Source organism: Pezoporus wallicus, unplaced genomic scaffold, assembly GCF_028554395.1.
Source record: "Pezoporus wallicus isolate ANWC-B61680 ecotype Strahan unplaced genomic scaffold, APGP_CSIRO_Pwel_v1 contig_2, whole genome shotgun sequence".
NCBI lineage: Eukaryota > Metazoa > Chordata > Aves > Psittaciformes > Psittacidae > Pezoporus > Pezoporus wallicus.
This window is the reverse complement of record NW_026639478.1, coordinates 1,507,696-1,527,853: the sequence shown is the minus strand read 5'-3', so window position 1 is coordinate 1,527,853 and position 20,158 is coordinate 1,507,696. Positions and strand designations below refer to the sequence as shown.

Here is a 20,158-nt window from a genome sequence, read left to right as displayed (position 1 = left end):
GGTAAAATACCTTGAGCCTAAAGCAACTTTTTCTCAATACCTACACTTAACTTTAAAGAGATATCAAGCCAGTTTTACAATATACGAAATTTTACGGAGTTGCATGGGCACAGACAAACAATACAAACAAAGAAAGAGGTGTAAGCTGCAACTTTTAAAGTAGTGAAAGAAACTTATGCATGTTATTTTGGAAGTTCCTTTGAAAACTTCAGCTGTGCTTTTTGCAAGTCTCCTCCTCTGCCTTCTTGTATAAGGGTTAACCAGATAATTTAGCGATAAGTACTCAAGAATGCAGACCCAGAAAGGCAGAAGAAAAATCTCTTGAGGAAAGGGGGAAGGGAATAGAATTAAAATGAGAGAGGGAGGGAGGTTACAGAGGGAGGTTTTTGAAGGAAGTACTAGAAATACTTTTTGGTCCACCTTAAGTGCATGGGGGTTCATTATACTTTAAATGCTACTTTGAAAATGTTCTATTTTGTCTACAGAGCAAGCCAGGAAGTATCTGTAACCATTAAATTTCTAGGTATTACCCAAAACAGCCTATAACACACTATACTGGCACTGTTACAGGATCTATTTAAAACTGATAGTTTATAAATCTACTTCCCTAAATTATGTAGTCGATTTCCAGGTTTTGTTGTGTACTGTCTGAATAAAAATATCTGATGCACATAATTTATAGTGTCCTAAAGTGGCCTGCACTAGAGAAAGCCTCATCCCTCTCCTTGTTCCACATAAAACCATTCAGCTGCTCTGAATGGTAAAGTCAGCATTTCATAATTATAACTCTAAATTAAGGCTTTTGTGTTGTTACTCTCCAGGAAAACTCATACCTACATTTTACAATGAGAGAAAAAATATCAAAATACATCTTCCTAAAGGCTTATGAATGAATCCATTGTATCACTGACAAACCACGCATAAAACCAAAATCCATTTCATTTCCACATTACTTTTTTTTCTTCTACAGGAACAGAAGTTCAACTAAAATTATTTTCCTTTCTGAAACCAAATGCAGAAAGGGGAAGGGCTGCACTGTAAATACAGACTTTTCAGGCATCTTTAAAACAAAAAAAAACCAAGTTATTAAAGATGGAACAAAAAGAAACTTAAGTCATTAACTGAAACTTTACACAAGCACAAATTCTGCAAACACACAACTGAGTAACTTTACACACAGAAGTAATCTGATTAAATCCAGTGGGGCTACTCTTTTTCTCAAAGCCACTCAGACCTATGAAGTGTGAGTAGAGTCACATCACAATAGGTTTAACAGAAAGTGAAATCAGATTTCAGAGTGAAACTTCAAAATTTATTACAAGAAGGTAGTACTTCAAACACTTGATCAAATTCTAAGCCAAAAACCCCACAATATTTAAAATCATTTAAAATTATTTTAAATGAAACCTGAAATTTCCCAAATAATGTGCAAATATTTTTCAAACAGCTAATTGGCTCTAGAGATATTAACTAGGTTACTAATTTAAGCAAACACTTTTTAAGTCTCAGGTATCTCTATAAACCATCATGTTTAAGTGCTTAACAAGGACAGCTTGCTTTTCAATGTGCTTATTACTGCAATTCCCGTTGACTGCAATGGGATTTCTAAGTACTCAGCTCTTCCGAGTAAGGGAATACTTAATACCAGGACACAGGACTGCAAATTTAGAAATCTATAATTAGGTCATCCAGATTTTAGAGTTTCTGTCTGAATGTCATGTTCTAGAGATGATCAACTATCACACACACACACAAAATGCCAAACCCAAAACCCTAGAAATTATGACACAGTAAAACAAAAAGCACACTCCTTTTCAAAGAATTGTATGAGAAGATGCCAACAGAAGAGTGGAGCTTTGACCTCCTTACTAATCACTCACACACTGGCAGAAATATCCTTAACCCTCCAAAATACATTCAGCCAACATCACAAGATGCAAGGCTTTCTCAATAAGCATTAAATAGAGGATGACTTCACCTAAGAAGTCCTTTAATCCTTCCTGTATTACTTTGTTGTCTAAGCGCATAGCAAAACCCTCCCTGTTGTACCTCTCCCTGTATCTGCAGATAGCATCCTCTACAACTTGGATGCAATAAACTGCAATTCACTTTTCAAATGTAGAATCAATACTATTAAGTGGGAATCTGGACCTTTTTTTCCCCCTTGTATGAGTGCTTGTAGCCATTATTGAATCATTTCTCATCTGCTATCTTGCATAATGTCAGGGTTTACTCTTTCAACTTTTGCCTTTGTTTCTGCTGCATCTCCACTTTCAGAACCTGCTTCCAGACTCACTTTGTAGGCATTTAGTCATAGCAGGGTGGCAAAAGCGCTTCCCTGGGATGCTCATTTTGTGCTATGTCAAACAAATACACACCAAAAAAAAGCACACCAAACAAAAAAAAAAGTCACTTTCTGATACTTTCATTGATTTTTCTCCTCAATTTTAGGGTGTGAGTCAGCTCCCAAATGAAACTCATGCTGGAAAGATGTCAGGAAACTATTTATATCTTGCAAGTTATTAAGTACTGCGAATGTTTACAGTTTAATTTAGAAAAATTATCTGTTACCAATACTTCAACCCTCTCCATCACCGATTTCCTAATGTTACCCACCCATAACAGAAAGACGGATCAATACACGTTTGATGATCACCAAACATAAATTGCCCATTTGTAGTATTGATCAGCAGCTTTTTTTACACGTGCAGTAGTTTGAGGGAATAACAGGCACTTGGCAGTATCAACACTGCGCTGACAGAAAGAAAAACTGGCTGGCACTCATGCAACATCATGCCAGTAGATACCACGTCCATCAAACGTTGACAGTTTGGCAGATCAGGCACTCTCTGCCATAATGTCATAATGACTTCAATTTACTTCTCTGCAGCACCCAAGGGCTGCGATTTCATCAGCCATCCAAGTCTCTTCTCTTCAAGAACAAGATTCTCCTGCTTTTACATCCCTGACAGCTTCATATATTTCCTTAAAGTTTCCTAGCAGGCATAACCAGAACAGTAAGAAACACAAAGCTGTTACTGCTTCCCTCATAATGTATATGAATAACAGAAATTTTATTTAGCAACTAAAATTTCACGCTTAAGATTCAAACAGGCTAGTTTCAAGTGCTGAAGGATGAACGGAAACAGGAGGAAACCCAAAGAAACCCGCTGGGGTTGCAATTTTTACAAGCCCAAGGTAGGTAGGCTGCCCACACTCTTAAGTGAAGATTAAGATGCTAGCATCTGACTTCCAGAGATGTACTGCCATCTACCAAGAAGAGGCAATAACAGTTTTAATCAAAGATGGGAGGAAAGCACAGGCAGCTATGTGCGTTCAGGCCCCAGTGGGAGAAAACAGGTACATCACTGCATGAAGTCACCAAGACATCATAAGCAATCAGGAGATACTCACTCAGGCATTTCCTCGCAGTTAAGTCAGATGCTGCAACAGGGGCAATGGTGGTGCCAATCAACAGTTGAAATGAAACTGCTGTCTGAGCTTTGGCACAAAAATGTTACAGGGTCCTTAACTTCACTGCACCACTACTTTTAATTAGACAAGTATCTTTGCCTCCTCTTCCTTTCCACCTCCCAAATCCCTCAGCTCTTCTCTGCTAAGATAATTAGCTGAATATTTTACATTACCTCGAATAGTACAATCTCAATCTTTTCCTGTAAAACTTAACAAGTGGAACAAGAAGTGCAAACTTTTTCTTCTGAAAGAACAGAGACTCAGAATTGAGAAATCAAACATGGGTTTCTGTATGCAATTTCTGCTTGCCACAGGAAACATTTTCTTCCTGTAAAGCATGGCAGCTTAACCTACACTTCTGGTAAAGTGGAGGTTGAAGAACTTTACCACCTAAATGCGAAGACAAGAGGTGAGGAGGCAGTCTTTCCACCAGAGAACTTCAAAGCACACCCTAACTCAAACATCTCAATGCTTCTAGTGCAGGTGAACCACCACCTTCACATCATATCCCTGCCCTCCCCACAGCTGCAGCATGAAGGCCCCCATCTCCCCACCTCCACCTCCTCTGCCCCTTCACCAGGCTCTGTCCTCCACCACATGACCACTGTGACAAACGAAGACACCACGCCATGAGGGACAGAGGCTCTTTCTTATGGGATCTGGCTGCTCAAGAAGCCTTACCCATTGGGCCAGAAAGGATGGGTAAGAGACCCACACAGCATGAGGCACACCCGTAGGAGGCACAACTTCCGTGTTGTTGGATCAGCATAAAGCAAACAGTGATTTCATTTCAGTTTGCAATGGTTACATCCTATGTACAGAGAAAAAAAAAAAAATGTTTGGTCTTATCATAAGCCAACTTCTCATTCACCTAATAGCTTTTAAAAATGAAGCAACAAGAAACAATCCTAAAGAAAAGTTTATATAAGCTACCCTAGCATACACAACCACAAGGGACTGTTATATAAATACAGAATAATTACATCTTAATCCCCTGTTTAAAGAGACGGATCTTGTTAATCTGAAGAAGTATGCAAACTCTTTTTGTTCTGCTGTAAAACCTCTCCAGATTATTAAATCAGTAAGATCAGGTACCATATAACCTAGTTCAAAATGCAGGCACCTGCTACAATACAGGATGGCTCACTGGTCAGTAACCACAGGAAGAATAACTACGCATAGGACAACTGAACCTGACTGCACCCTGGTGATTGCATCAACTCAGCCTTATCACATTTTAGCATACTTGCCAACTGATACAGCCCAACCAAATCCCTTCCTCCTCACCCTTGCAAAGTTGCACAGGACATCTAGTGTGCTAATGAGGTCTCTCAGAAGACCTGGTTTTCACATCTATCAGTGCCACAACAACAACAAAAATACAAAAAACAGTGTGGGTAAAAAACTAAAACAACCCCAAAAACCCCAAACTGCACCTCTCTCAGTACTGATTCAGCCATTCCATAGCAACCCTTTCCTGAAAGAAGGGCTACAGCAGGCTGAGGAAACGACCCGGCCCAGGACCGCTGTCAAGGTCACCTCTCCACCAACAGTCACAGTGAAGTGCCATCTCCATGCTCAACTGCATATACTGTTGTGCTTTATAAAGAACAAAAAACACCCCATACCTCTACTTTTGTCTGTGCAAGGGGAGGTATTTTTCACTCTTTGACCTTGGAGTTTTAACTTTGCTTTCAAAGCCTGAAAGTTCTCCTTTTATTCAATGGGGAGCATACCATATCCATACACATCTCCAGAGAGTGACAACAGGGTCCAGTGAATACATCAGTTTTGCTTATGAGTTTAATATTCACACATTCCTACTGAGACTTCACAAGTAGTAAAACTGCTCATCCAGAACAAAGCACCAAGTTTGAGGTAAAATGTTACCTGACACTGCCATGAGCACTTCCTTGAAAATGTTAAAATACCATTTTGCTTTACCGTAAACCTTTTAAACTTGCAGTATTATGTCCTTCACCAGGACCTTTCTAAAACAAAAAACTTTTCATATGAAAACTAATCACCTCCCCCCAGATAAAACCATTGCCGATACACAATACTGTAACATCTATGCTGTTTCAAGAGGAAGAGTTAGTTCATTTTAAGAATAAGTAATTCTCACTGGCTTCTTTGCCTTGGAGCCTTCCAACCATACACTAGAGAAGACTCTTCTTTGCAGTGACACCTGCAGTGACTCCCTCTAAGCGCATATGCAAGCAGGCAGTGTCAAAACATGCTTCCTGAAGTGATGCCTGAGGGAAGTTTTTGGCCAAAAGACATCCGTATAGGGGTTGCAGCATGAAAACTAGAAGAGGGGAGCACCGATGCACTTCCCTGCTCAACTGCGCCTGCTGTCACAACAGGGCATGTGGAGCAATGGGGCAAGAAGATCTCACCTATGGTATGTCAGCACTGCATTAATTAAATTGCTTCATTTAGTAAAGTCGGCATTTTAGCTCCCCTAAACATTTTACACCTTCTCCTCCTTGCTTTTAGAAAACTCCACAGGAACAAATGCCCTTGCTTGCTCCTCCAGTTCCCAACTCTGCACTCTGCCATCCTGCAGGTATCTGAGTGGAAGCATCAGCAGGGATCCAATCCTCTGACCTACAGCAGCAGCAGCAGGGCTATCCTGCTGCTATTACTGCATTATATGCCCAGCTAGGCTTTTAAGTCATCCTGAAGATGACAGTGTCCCTTAGGATAACTGCAATGCTATCATTTGGGCTGCCTGAGACCCTTCTCACTGAGCATAACTTGCAGCTGACCTGGGCAGGGTACCAAGCGCCTGAACATCTTGAAAAACACAGCCAGTGGGGAGCTGTAACAGTTCAGACACTTCACAGATCTGAACACTACACCTGGGCATCAAGTGCTAAATCTAGCGCGCAGGGGCTCTGCGCATTTGTGACACTTCCAGGAGGACTCTGAATCCATAAACTAATGGTTGGATCACTGATACATAAATATAGGGGTTTCATGCAGTAGACAAATTGTTTCTCCAGCCATTTAATGTAAATTATCTGGTTTTACACCCTAGTTAGGAATGTTTCAAAGAGAAGCATTCTTTCTCCTCTTGAGTAAGCAAAGCAATTATTTGAGCTCTAAAATTAGGCAACAGTGAATTGTTCATTGCCTCTAAAACTAAACCCCCAGTTGCAAAGACTGACCCACATGAGCGAATCTCTGCAGACAGTTCAATAGGTTTCCAAGTGGCCACTAGCATCTGCCTATACAGATCAGCTTGCCAGACCAAGACCAAGCATCGCATTACAAGCTTTGTACTCATGGCAAGTATGTTGATTAAATAAATGAAGAAATAAAGAAAGATCAGTTTTATTACTGGCAGCATGGCAACCCCATGCCAAAACTTCAAAACCTATTTAATTTTGGGCTCACGCTAATATTAGTTTAAAAATATCAAACCAATAATAATCCTTTAATCTTTAACCAAACAGCTATGTTTGTCCCTGGTTAAACTCTGCCAACACTGGAAATGAAGCAGAGATTAATTTGGTTCAATGAATTTAGCTTTCAACCTAGACAATAAAATTTACTTGTATAAAAGCTCAAATCCCAACTGGCAATGTAATAATGCCTTAGGGTACACTCTGGTTCTTGCCAACCTTTATAGCTTTAAAATAAATCTGTGACTTTTGTTTCCACATGTATAGGCATACACTCTGTTTATATTACCAAAAAAAAAAAATAAATCAACACTGACTTGGAAGGGTTAATAGTATGATGCTTGCTAATGTATAACCTCAAAACTACAGAGGACAACAAACAGCCTACTTTCTGCAAAACTGGGAGGTGGGCAAGGGAAAAAAAGGAAATATCTTGCTTTTTTTGAAAGATAAGAGAAGCAGAAATAACTGAACAACTACAGAATTCTGAAGTCAGTATATTAAATTACATTCTTACCTTTGGCATTAACTTTATCATACACTCACTCTTATTCTAGTGAGCTAGTACATTACTTAGCTACCCATCTTCTGTCATATTTGAGGAACTACAGAAAACCATCTCCGTTTCTAAAGTTGTAATCATGACAATATTGCCTTTGTTTTCCCATTATCTTATAAGTCATGTACCATTTTCCCTTAACAGCTGACCTGTACTATAAACAAATATATTCACACAGCGTGCAGGTGTGTTGTCCTGTATACAGAGAGGACCAACTTGGCCTGACCTGTACCCCTAAAATCTCCACATTATCAAGTATTGATGGCAAAGAGTTGAGGAGAATCCAGCCTATGATGCCGAGGAGGAGGCAAGGAACCAGAAGTGCATCACAGCATGCTGCTATACACACAGTGTTCTACATCATCATCATGCTTGGGCAAGGAGGCACCTGTATTTCCAAGGTTGCAGGTATTCTGTTTGCCTGGGTTTAAATAGATGTCCAGCATCAACAACAGAAGTGAAACCAACAATTTCACATTTTTCAAGTCCTGGCCTAGTAATACCAATGCTTTGTGTGTGTTTGTGTGTGTGTGTGCACATGTGTGTGTGCCTGGACAATGCCAACGTTAGGATGACTGAGTCATAACACCACCCTGTGGGACCAGGCTGGGTAACCATTGCTAACACTGGCAAACTCACAAGAAAGTGCCTCTGAAGTCAGCAAGACTTCTCAAATGAGTAAAAAGTGCCCACTGATGCCAAGAAAGATTATTCAGTGAGGGCTCTGAAGGTTTTATTTTGTAGTAGTATATGTGTGCACATGCACAGGAACAGACATGACTACCTACAAGCCATGAATTCATCACTAATCTACAAGGCAGCATGGGTTACAGTGAAAAGCAGTCAAAAAGTAAGATAAATGACCCTATGCCATGACCTCAAGGTAGGAATAACCCCAGCTCAAGCTGTACCTACCTGTATCAGGGATAAATATGACACCAGGAGTACAAGGCTGAAGTACGGAGAGGCACAAGATACATACCATAAGCATCTCTCCTTCTGCTGGCTCAGTCCCATGTCATCCTGCTACACTTTCTATGCCACAGTGCATATTTAGCACACTGAATGCTAACCTCCAGTCTCACGTATGCTGATACAAGTCTAGATTAACGTAACTGAAATCAGTGGAGAAACACCAATGAAATGCAGAGTGAGTGAGCAAAGCTCAGTCTCTAGGGTCAAGTTGGCACAAGAATCTGTACAATTTTCTGACCAGTATCTAGAAGAAATTACAAAGCCATTTACGCATCCATGGGATATGGCACCACTTTAATCCCAGCTTTACTACTCAGTACATACATGAACTTGAGCTTTGTGCAGATTTACTACGCTGCACAGCTCTTACTAATAAGCTGAAGTTCCAAAACCAAAAAAATTCTACTGCTGTTTGCAAAAGTAGAGTGTCTTTGCAGTGAAGGAAAACTGCATAAACAACACTTTACCCCAGAGGCATTGTACTCATGTGAACGCACCCATGCTACATGGCATGCCAAGCATTTTCCCTCCTTGTCTGCTCTCATCTCTCATGTGACTTTTCACCACCATCTTTCCACTACTACCCCTCTGTAAAAGATACAAAGACGAACCACCCTCATTTTTCTATGTAGCTGGCAGGTTAATTTATGGGATGATCCAAATACTTTGGGGCACTGACCATATTTCCAGGCACTCACAGTGCAATGAAGAAGCAGAGGCCCATGGTGCTGTTTTCCTGCAAGCCTGGGACAGGAGGGATCCCCACACAGAAACCAAGTTTGGAGAAGAGCAGGAAGCAATTCCACAGCATCAACACACAGGCAGCCTTCAGTACCAGGGAAACTGTTGCCAAATTTTTGCCTCCTATTGTGGATACACATTCAAATGCCAGCTGAGGATCAAACACTGAAGTTGGCTTCGCCCCTGCTCTAGTAAAATTCACAGTAAATTCAATTCTAATAACTTATTATTGTGAAGAGGGCTGTGGTAATTAACAGACATTTATTAGTGTTTAATTTGACAGCAGATATGCTTTGAAGAATTTTAATGACCCATTAATGGATCCATACAACCACATGTACACAGAGAAGATACAATCAAGTCCCGAGACCGATTCTCGCTATGTGTTTGTACACATCCCAGAACAACAGATCACCATTGCTACTGGGTGCCACCATATGACAACAGCTATAATTAATACTGTCCTCATAAATCATAATCTGCTGTAAGCCTAAACCGCTGACTTTGTGTCAGATAAAAACAAATGCCTACCATGTTCCCACACACCTTTACCTGATCATCATGTTGTGGTTCAATTTAGAAGACGACTGTTAACAAAAGGAACTGATCAAAACTGCAGAGGCTTGAAAAAAGGAACTGAAGCACGTCCTCATTTTATCTCCCTTATAATGCTTAAAACATTTAAGTTATTACTTCGTTTTAACATACCAGAAACATTATACACAGCGCATTCTTCGTAAAAATAACCAGACTTACGGTCGTAACAGTGAAAGTCACGTCTAGAAAATGTGCTTTCAGGACAGATTCATGAGTATTCACAGAAAAGACGGTGGATGAACAACAGACTTCCCATGCGCCTTTCTTTTTAATGGCTGGTTTTGCTGACACGCATCTTTCACAAACTTAGCTAGTCCTAACAAATTCTATTCACTCACAGCAATTTCTTTGTTTCCTTTTTTAAGGAAGTTTGCTGCCAGTGCTGAAAATTAATCAGCCTTAGGCAGCTGTCAGCATCCTGCCTGCTATCCGCCTAGACCTCTTGTACCCACAGACCAGTTGCTTGGCATAGACCCATCCTTCTCACAGGCCTCTCGCAACACTCTGATTGCTCCCATTTTCATCTTGATGACAAACCTGCTCTGCTTCATATTCCTCCTTTAAAAACTCTCATGCACAAGATGCCACATCCACCCACTTATCCCAAGCCTCCGCCACCTTTAGGTTTTAGGTGAACATTGACGCCGGCTCAAGTTCAGATGCACACAGCAGCTGGGAAACAGGGATTGCAGACCAAAGCAGACCTGGGGGACAAGAGGCAGAAAAAGGGTCTATGACAAGCAGTGACCTGTGAAGCATCTACAATAAGCAGTGACTGGTGCAGTGGGAACCAAGTCTTTAGTCCCTTAAAACAACTACAGCAAGAAAAATTCAGTTACTTCGCACAGACGCAAACATGTCCCAGGACCCCGGGTGATGAAGCAGGAGCGCAAGTCTTAGGCGCCAGACAAACACCAGGTACCTCCATTCCGTGCTCCTACACAGCTCCACACAATCCCTGCCTCCTTCTTGTGCTGCTGTGGAATGGCAGAGACCACCTGGCAGGTCAGTGTCACAGGAAAAAAAACACACAAGATCTCAGCTACACCGTGTCAACCTATTCCAGAAAGCAACATCCAGCGATGCTGTACAGGGACACAATGACTGGGGGAGCTCCAGCCGCCACCTCAGGCTCACTGCTCATGAAGAAAAGCATCACCAACAGGCAACGATCATTTTACTACCTCAACACAGATAACTGCAGATTCCTGCCATGGTGATTTCTGATGAGAGAAAGAACAAAGACACCCACCTACAGAAACTCAGCGTCCTGAGGCACAAGGGAAATGCATTCTTCACCTTCAATAGTCTTCCTGGACATCCATGGCTCTTCCGAACACCCATTTTTTCCCCCCTTATTTCTGTGCAGTCTTGTTACATTCTCCTTTCCTATAAGGCTGTGTTCAGCTCCTCACGCCCTGCGTTTCCCTCTCCCCCAGCTTTTGCAGCGACTGCTGCCTGCACCAGCTCTTCACTGCCTCTGCAGAGACTGACGCTGATGCCAGCCGTGAAACGGCTGAGAGATCTTTACAAGTCAACTAGCTCATCTTGGCACAGCTCCGCTATCCCAAACGCAAGGTGTAACCTTGTGGGTGGAATTACACTGAGAGTAATTCTGGGTATCTGGTCTTCAATGAACTTCTCAGAGCTGCTGTAAAACTCCATGAGAGAACCCCAAGTTATGCTCGTCAAAATCCACTAGACCTTAACAGCATGGAAGTGAAGGAGGGAGGATTGTGATGAGCGTTTCTCCTGCTCCTCCGCAAAATTATTTTTCATGTATTTTTTCCGCATTCACTTCCCCCTGCACATACACAAATATTTTATTTTTAAAAGATTACTGAGAAAATTCAAACTGAAAACTTCATTTTGCATGGGAATTTTGAATGAAAAACTGAGATTTCATCTCTTCAAATACTGTTCTCCGTATAATACACTGAACAAAGCAAGATATACTGGGTTTGTAAGAACAACGAAAATCTGTTTCATGTCTAGCATCTTCTTAGCCGTCAGACTCACACTTCTGATCATCTCATCCTTTTTCTGACATATTGAAGAGACTTTAGCTTAAGAGGAAGTGTGCCCTCTTCCATGGGGATAAGAGAAGACAGAGACTCTAATGAGTCATGGGGGTTTTCTCTTCTGCAGGGCAAGTACCAACTGGGAGGGCAGCATTCCCCATCCTACCAAGGCAGCAGCATCACTGAAGGGTCCCTATATGCTGCAGAGTAACCTGCACTCTGGTCTACACAATGACCTAAAAGAGAGAGGTCTCAAGCCAAACTTCAGACAAACTTCTCTGTCCTGCCACTGCCCTAGGCTGCTCATCCTTCACCGCATCTGTTACGCTCTCTCTCTCCCATCTCCCGTCCTCCGGGAGCATAAAACTCGCGTACAAAGAAGCCACATTAAGGGGATAACCATCTGTCTTCCTCTCCAGTCTCATGATACAAGCCTTGACCCCTGGACATCAGTCCCAGAGCCTGCAGGAGGCTCGGACAAGCTTTTTGCAAGGGGAGATGAGGACCTAGGCCTTAGAAGGGTAAGGAATACATCTCAAGGACTCTGTTTCCTTCCCCTTCTTCAGCCTGCCGGACCGACCAGTCCCATGTGGATTCCTTTTTAGCTAATATTTTCCATTCCTCTCTCAAACCAGGTCGCATTTCTCTTCTTAAACTTCTTGTTTCCCCTCTCATTTTCTGTCAGATCCAAGGAAGCAAAACCAGCTACAAGTCTCTCCACCAATCTTCTCCAGTACTCCAAACCTACCTAAAAAGTTGCAGAAGTCTTCACCTGCCATTTCAATCGCATTTCACGTGGCAAGTACTGAAAAGCCAAAAAACATCACTGGGCTACCTCAAGCTGTACACCAAGGAAGCAAAGAGGAGCGCAAAAGCCACAGCACCCCCTGAACTAGACAGCAGAAGAGTTAATATTGAGATACTATAGGACTCCATCGTGGCTCTCATGTTCCTATGAAGACTCAGAGGGAACATCTTGGTTTGTAATTTTATGCCTAGCTTGGAAATGAACACACAACCTGAAGTATATAGGCAGCAGTCAGATTTTTTTGTTATGCAGGGGTACACACGAAGTCAATTTGTTTGCAGGTTATAACAAGGACACACAGAAGTCTTCAGTCTATTGCACAGACTGCACTTTATATACATTATCATGACTAAACAAAAATGCTCTCTGTCCTGCTCTGGAACAGTAGGAGACATAACAGCAACAGGTATTTTGACAGTTCATATTTACTGGCCTGCCTGAATTTAACAAATTACATTACTGCTTTAACTCCCGTTTTCAGGTTTTTAGCAAGTCAGGCCAGCCCACTACAACACCCATGCTCCTCAGACATCCACTTCAGAGCATTAAAATTGAGGATAAAAGGCTGCCCGCAGTCTAGAAGACTCTTCTGAGCTGCAGCCACCCTCCTTTTAAGTGCATGGAACTTCTAAGTGAAATGTTAGCCAACCTCTCCTTTTGCACTGCTTACTTTTGTGATACAAATACATGGCAACCTATAATCCCTAATCAACCTAGAAAATAAATGACTGATAAACCAATCTGCTTGTAACCCCATTAACAGATTCTGGCTTCAGTATCAACAGGGTAATTTGCTGCAACTATTTTTAATCCCGACTGCTAAACCATTAATCCCACAATTTCCACATATTTCCCTACAACCACCACCACACTCACCCAAGGTTACCAATAATTTTGGAACTCAATTAAAGAGCAGATAAATAAGTAACATTTGCAAATATACACCTCTTGGCACTGGAGAACTGGGAGACTCCGATTACTCGGCTGATGCCCTTAAAGCCATTACTTTCTAATTGGAAGGAGTCATTCAGAAGCAAAGCTGTGTGTCTGGCATGTCACTTGACACCTGGTATGTACCATTCATGATAAGATGAAGTCTCCAGTATGCTTGCCACAATGAGGAGAAGTGGGTTGTTTCATCATACCACCAACAGTCACAGCTCTCTCTACTGAAAGATGTTCCAACTTAATGGGACCAGGTTTATCATCATAAATTGTCATGTTTTCTCAGACTGGCATTAAAACGTTCTCCAAGTATCATTATTAATGTCAATATAAATTATGCATTGAAGATCACAGCATTCATTACAGAGGTAAAATTTATCTGGGGGAAAGGGGAAAAAAAAAAAGAGAAGAGACAAACAGAGCAAATCTAATTAGAGTAAGTATTTATAGATTTTGTGCAGCTTTTCTCAGTAGTGATGAAAACACTTCCCTAAAAATGGTCTTAAAATAAGCATTCACAGAGTCATTCAAAACAGTACCAAGAAAGCACTGTGTTAATCAGTTAAAGGTACAGTTATACACAGGATATTGCAAAGGGGCTGACGTGATAATACGTGAGACTGGTAGCTTATCCAAGGATATATCAACGTGCTAGCACAACAATCTGGAAGACAGACCCTTGGTTTCACGTAAGCAGCTACAACGGCAGGAAAAGCTGTATTTAGTGTTGGAAGGGTGGCGTTTAATGCTCCTTTCAACTTCTCTAAATTACAACATCAGCCATTCCTAATTGGTATACATTAGTATTCAAACACCACACTGGAATTAGAAGCTTAGCAGTTTTTCAGTGCGCTTACAGACACTTCACACAAACACATGAATAACCTTATTGAAATATTTCTGCATTCCAAGGTTAAAAGAAACGACTTTAAGAGACAGATGGTGAGCAACTGGTACCTCACCGAGGAGTGACACCAACTTTTGGGAGTTCTCACGCGATGCACCGTATGGGGCTAACTCCTGTTTACTGCATGCCTTGGGACTTTCGAGTAGAGCCCTGTCTTCTGAAACCCTGAAGATATGCATAGCTAGGAATGATGGCAGAAAGAAAGCCTAAAAATACAACTCCCGGGGGCTCCAAATTAAAGCGAAAATAAGAGACTTTATTTCCCTAATTGCATAGTTTAAATCAATCCTTAAGCTGCCTGATTCATGGTTTTACCATACTTGTGGCTGCCAATACTGGTACCAGCTCACCAACGCAGGTGCCTCACAGTCTACTGCAAGGGAAGCCAGAATGCATCCGTTAAAATAGACAACCAAGCAACCTCTGTGTGAAGACTAGAGCGGGAGTGGGGGAGGAAGTCTTCCCAAGCATATATTCAACCATCAAAGGAGCAGCTCTAGTTTCAGCCAGCAGAGACCGTAACACCTAGCTCCACAGTCCTTTACAACACACCGTGTCACTGGCTATTGTTTGTAACTCTTCCCACAAATCATTTCAACATTCAGAGACAGATTATTTCCTAAGGAAATTATTTCAGAAGGGGGAAAAAAATAAAACTGCTTACTCATGAACCTGGTATCATTCTAACAATGAGGCAAAACAGCTAAAGACACAGTTACATTGCACAACCCTAAACGCATCGTTTATTGTACTAGATTGCAGAAAAAGAACATTCTGAAACACTGAAATAAATCAAGAGCATAAATGTGACTTCTTGTCAGCCCATACAATATGGGTTAAATGCTACCATATGGTGAGCGCATACACGTTACCCTTTAAAAACAAGGAACATGGCTATTTTCTTTCCCAAATCTAGTTTAAAATAAACAAACTTGATTATTTTAAAATGAGGCTACAGTTGTGACTCAAACACCTCAATTTCCACCAGCTCTTTTTTTCTCTCCTTCTTCACTGAAAACTAATGCCACTTCACTGCTCACCATCTTTCTTAAAAAGACAAGGAAAAATTTCTAGTAACTCAGCTTTATCCCTCATAATCAGCCAGCACATGCATTTCTACGCAGTGTAAAAATAGTGACAAGCCAACTCACCTTTCTGCCTTTATTTTACCTGCCTGAAAAGCAAAGCATGCGTGTGTGTGTGTGAGTGCAATGCGTTAAAACTCACTGACATATAATCCGATTTTCAGCAAACAATCCCAACAGGACCTGCCCGATAGAGCTCTCATTTTCTCTGCACCCCCAGCCATGTACTGAAACACACAGTTTCGGTACACTCCCAACCAAAAAGAACAAAAAGACTAAAGCAAACATGTCTGAAATACACACAGGGTAGCTGAAGCGGCTGCTGCTGGTTTGAAAATTGCCTGTCTTAGCCTCTGTGCTGACTATTTGTTTTTATCATTATACTATAAATGAAACATGTCAGGAGTCTAAAAATAGCTGCAAAATGTAATTACATATGCTTTGTAGTCTCTGTTTTGCTTTGAAAAGAAGATTAAAAGCTAGATAGTTTCAGAAACTGGCCTTAAAGATTTGGGGAGCCACAAAAATGATTCTACTTAGTGATTTGGAGTACACTGCTGGAAAACATTTCCTTTGGGAAGTAAATATCATGGCCCCAACACGGAGGAGCAAGCTCCCAACATCACAGAGCAAGATGGCAAGAAAGAAAAGGGGGAAGAGTAAACAAAGAAAAAAGTAATTTCTTAGAGATTCTAAGAGCGCCCTGATTACGGATGTAATACTATAAGCTTTAATTAGGAGCTAAGTGCTGTGTGCTAAATTCATCCCCACGCACAGCCCTGTAAATTCAGAGTCACTCTACTAAAGTTACAGAGTCATCATAAACCCAAGGTAACAGCAATGCCTGGCCTACGGCTTCTGCAATGAAACATGGATTTTGTTGAACAAGCGTTAAGCTATGCAATATCCTGCTGATACAAATTAAATTCTTTTCCATAAGCAATCATTCCAATGAAAGGTTAGCAAAAAAGGACAATAAGTAGTCATCAAAACATAAGTAGTTTTGAATCCACAGCAAAAAGCCCCTGCTCCTCTACGAGACTTAAAAGAGTTTAAAGCAGTGTCTTCATTAACAGAAGACTTGGTCACGGTGTAAACTGCCACTGTCCCAGTGTCCCTGCAGCAGGCACTATGTGCAACGTTAGCTCACAGCTCAGGAGCGGTAAACGAACGAATTATCTTACAGCAGCCTTGTGCTACTGCTATAAAATACCTGCTAGAATTTATTAGGCAATAAATACTCTGGCAGCAACTTACGAGGTGCAAGCATTGTCCATCCGCACACTAATTTAATCTTAGAACATATGCTTAATGCCCCGAGTCCATTTGCATAAGCGCTGTTGCTGTAATATAGTTTCAGGAACACAAGGAGAAACTGCTAACACGAAGTGTGTTACAATGCTGATGGGCCTCTACAGATAAGCGAGATGTAAACAACATCAAAAACTGAGTAACTGACGTTGAGTAACCATCGCACCAACAACAGAGAGCTCACTGGCTTCAAATAGCAAAGCAGGTTCAGCAGATCAAGAGACCCAACATCTGCTGACTAACAGTTAGGTAATGAAAGTAAATATTCGCAATGAAGTCATCATCCTAATGAAAGCCATGGAGATGTTAACTACCTGGGCCATAAGCCACTAGCACGTTTTAATGCAGGCTCACTAACATAGTATTTACTAGAATCGCTCCTGCTGGAAAAGGAAAGGAAGACTCCTTTACTTCTAATGCAGAAGTGATAATCAAGACATACTGCTGTATGTTAAGGCATTCTAACTCCCTAGTAGCGTATTGATGACACCTGGAGTTACTGTGCAGTTACAGCGGGTAACTTAAAAACAGAGTTTTGTCTTCAGTGGCTGAGTCAGAATAGTTTTATCCTTGCACTGAAATGTATAAACATTTGCAGCATGTAAGATGTCTGCTTTGAAAAAGCAATGTTGCTTCAACATTCAAATATTTATATTGCAGATATCTAATCAAATAAATGTGACTTCTTTTGTTGCCATGAAGTGATTAATTACCTGGATTACCTGTATGACTTCAGAAAAAAAGGAAAAAAAAAAAGAAAAAAAATCCTTGTTTTCAGTTCCAGTTAAGTTTTAGCTAAGTTTTAGCTGATTAACAGCCAATATTGTTAAGGATTTCAGACTCACACAGAGAAAATGTAATTCCACCCAGAGCCAGGCTCCTGCAACTCACAGTACTCAGTGACAGTAGCAAGCATGCTCATTAAGGGACAGCACTGGGCTCACAAGCAACAAGTCAATTTACAGGATGACTGTACACACTCTTACCCAACCAAGGAACATCACACAGCTACGAAAAACAACAGAAGTCCATTCCCCTTTTCTGCACAGAAATCTAGTGCCCATTCAGGCTCAGAAGGTATGTGCCTACAAATTCATACTTGCACCTCAAAAACTTTAACAGGCACATTTTACTTGCAAAATTTGCAAGCTCGGACAAGTTGCTTCCTGCAAAATGCAATCACTCTGTATTTCAGCTTTCTATTTTGATGACTTTAAGAAACAAGATAGTCAAACCCAGCTTTCCAGTTTGAGCACACATGTACAGGCTTCATCACTGGTCTCGCAAAAGCATTGGCTCATTTTGCACAGTGTATGTAATCCCAGAAAAGTCCTGAAAGTACTTGTCATGAATTTAAGTCTTCACAGAAGCGAGGCCTTTCAAAGTTGACAGGTTTTGGACCATACTAAATATAGATGCACTCCATCAGATGGGACCTCAGCATAAAACTCACCAGTTAGAATCACACATATCTACAGATCGATACCTGTTGAAGTCACCTGCACATAAAGACCTCGAAAAACAAATCTGAATAAACAGATGGTTTTCAAGAGTTGATGAGTACATCACTCATCCAGTGATGCTCTTCCAGGCTGCCCGCCTGGTACCAGCCACGCAAGCGCCCACAGCAAGGTGCATTTTAAAGACTACTTGCTTTTCAGTCAACCAAAGACAACATCCCTGCTTCTGAAGTAGGTACGTAAAGCTTTAAGACATAAATATCTTCCTTTGCTAAGATGAGGGATGGCTGCCCTTGTAACAAGCAAAGATTCAGAAGGATGGCACAATCATTTTCAACCCCTTCAATGAGTACTTTTGTAATGATAATTGCTATTACTGCATCTTGGTGACAGCGAGATACAATGACCAACTATAAAAAGATACGATAAACCTAATTTTTAAAGCAAAGACATTAGTCACTGTCACAGGAAAACCTTATAATCTACAAAAGCTGAATGTCACTGCTGCTGCTCCATTCAGCCAGCTATACTGTTACCGAGGTCACTTGCAAATAACAACAGGTAGCTTTCACTCTAGTCATGTAAGTTGTTTTCTTTTCTAGGATGCACAGAGCAGCAGTCATTCACACGTTTTAGCCCCATAAAGCAATTTAGAAGGCTGCGCTGAGCCTAGATCAGAGCGCTGCTAACAAATACCATTCTTTTCTTTAAACATGTTTTGGATCACTCCTTAAGACAATGTTATTCTCACTGATATTGGTGTTTAGCTTATTTTTTCTTTCCTTTTGTAAGCATTATTTTTGCATATTAAACTAACAGTTTAGAGAGGGGTTATAATGCCCTGTTGTTCACACAGGCCACTTATCACTAATAGATGTCACTTCAACACCACTCAGTTTTATAGGAACTACAGGCTTGAAAACAAATCCCAGGTAAGACTTTTTAGAGATACCTAAACTCCACACAAACCACTTCATTGTACAGAGTTCATTCAAGATGGCTATGGCAGCTACTCTTGTGAAACAAAAGATGTCTGCCAAAATAACTACACCATAATACTAATTACAACTCAGGTGCTCCTACACAACTTCAGCTTCCAGTTCTACCAGAGATCTCCAAAAACCACCAAGGCCCACTCCTCCTCATTGCCTGGGACAAGACAGGTTGCACAGAGCAGCACATGACTAGGACAGGCAGCCATAGGTTTGCTGTTACAGAGCTGAAGGACATGCTGGCAGTGAACAAGAGATGACTCCTCACCCCAATCAGCCACCACAGACAAAACTACAAGAGCTAATCTCCCAAAATACTCCCTGCCTCCATGAAACTTCTGCTCCTACCACCACCACCCCTCCCCAGCGCTGCTCTCCCACCAAAACCTCTTGCAATAGTTAATTATGGCTCACTAGCAGCCAGGGGCGGGGGGGGCCTCTCTCGAGAAGCAGGCATGATGTTACACTCAGTACTCGCCATCACCTGTACCCATCCATGGGACACAGCCCAGCACCACACACACGTGTATCAGCACACACATACACCTGCTCCATGAAGCACCCCCTGACTCACACGTGTGCCCTCACACATGTGTTCACCCATTCAGTCCCCATCCTGGCATACACATGCATAATCCCTCCAGCAGAAAGACTGCAAGTACACACATGTGACTTATGTGCAGCAATGCAGCGTACCCCATCTCTGGCCATGCATGCATGCACACAAACACCGTCCCATTTGCAACATGTGCCCCTGCCCTGCATGCAGCAGTGTGCCCCCCAGCACATACATACACACACCCCCTTGGCCCCATCCGCACACCCCACCATGAGGCAGAAGGGAAGATAAAGCGGAAGCAGCAAGTTGCTGCC

At 41.6% G+C, this 20,158-nt stretch overlaps 1 protein-coding gene across 3 annotated transcripts in view; it reads right to left on the bottom strand.

Moving 5' to 3' along the window:
• Positions 1–20,158, bottom strand: part of ZNF516 (zinc finger protein 516) — a 102,017-nt gene that overhangs the window by 78,750 nt on the left and 3,109 nt on the right. For 2 of the 3 annotated variants that reach the window (XM_057414734.1, XM_057414736.1), the window contains exon 1: positions 11,009–11,080. The exons of the other annotated variant lie outside the window; for it this stretch is intronic. The gene's annotated coding sequence lies outside the window, so the exon portion shown is untranslated. Of the gene's footprint in view, positions 1–11,008; positions 11,081–20,158 lie in introns of those variants that run through there. 3 annotated transcript variants of the gene reach the window in all.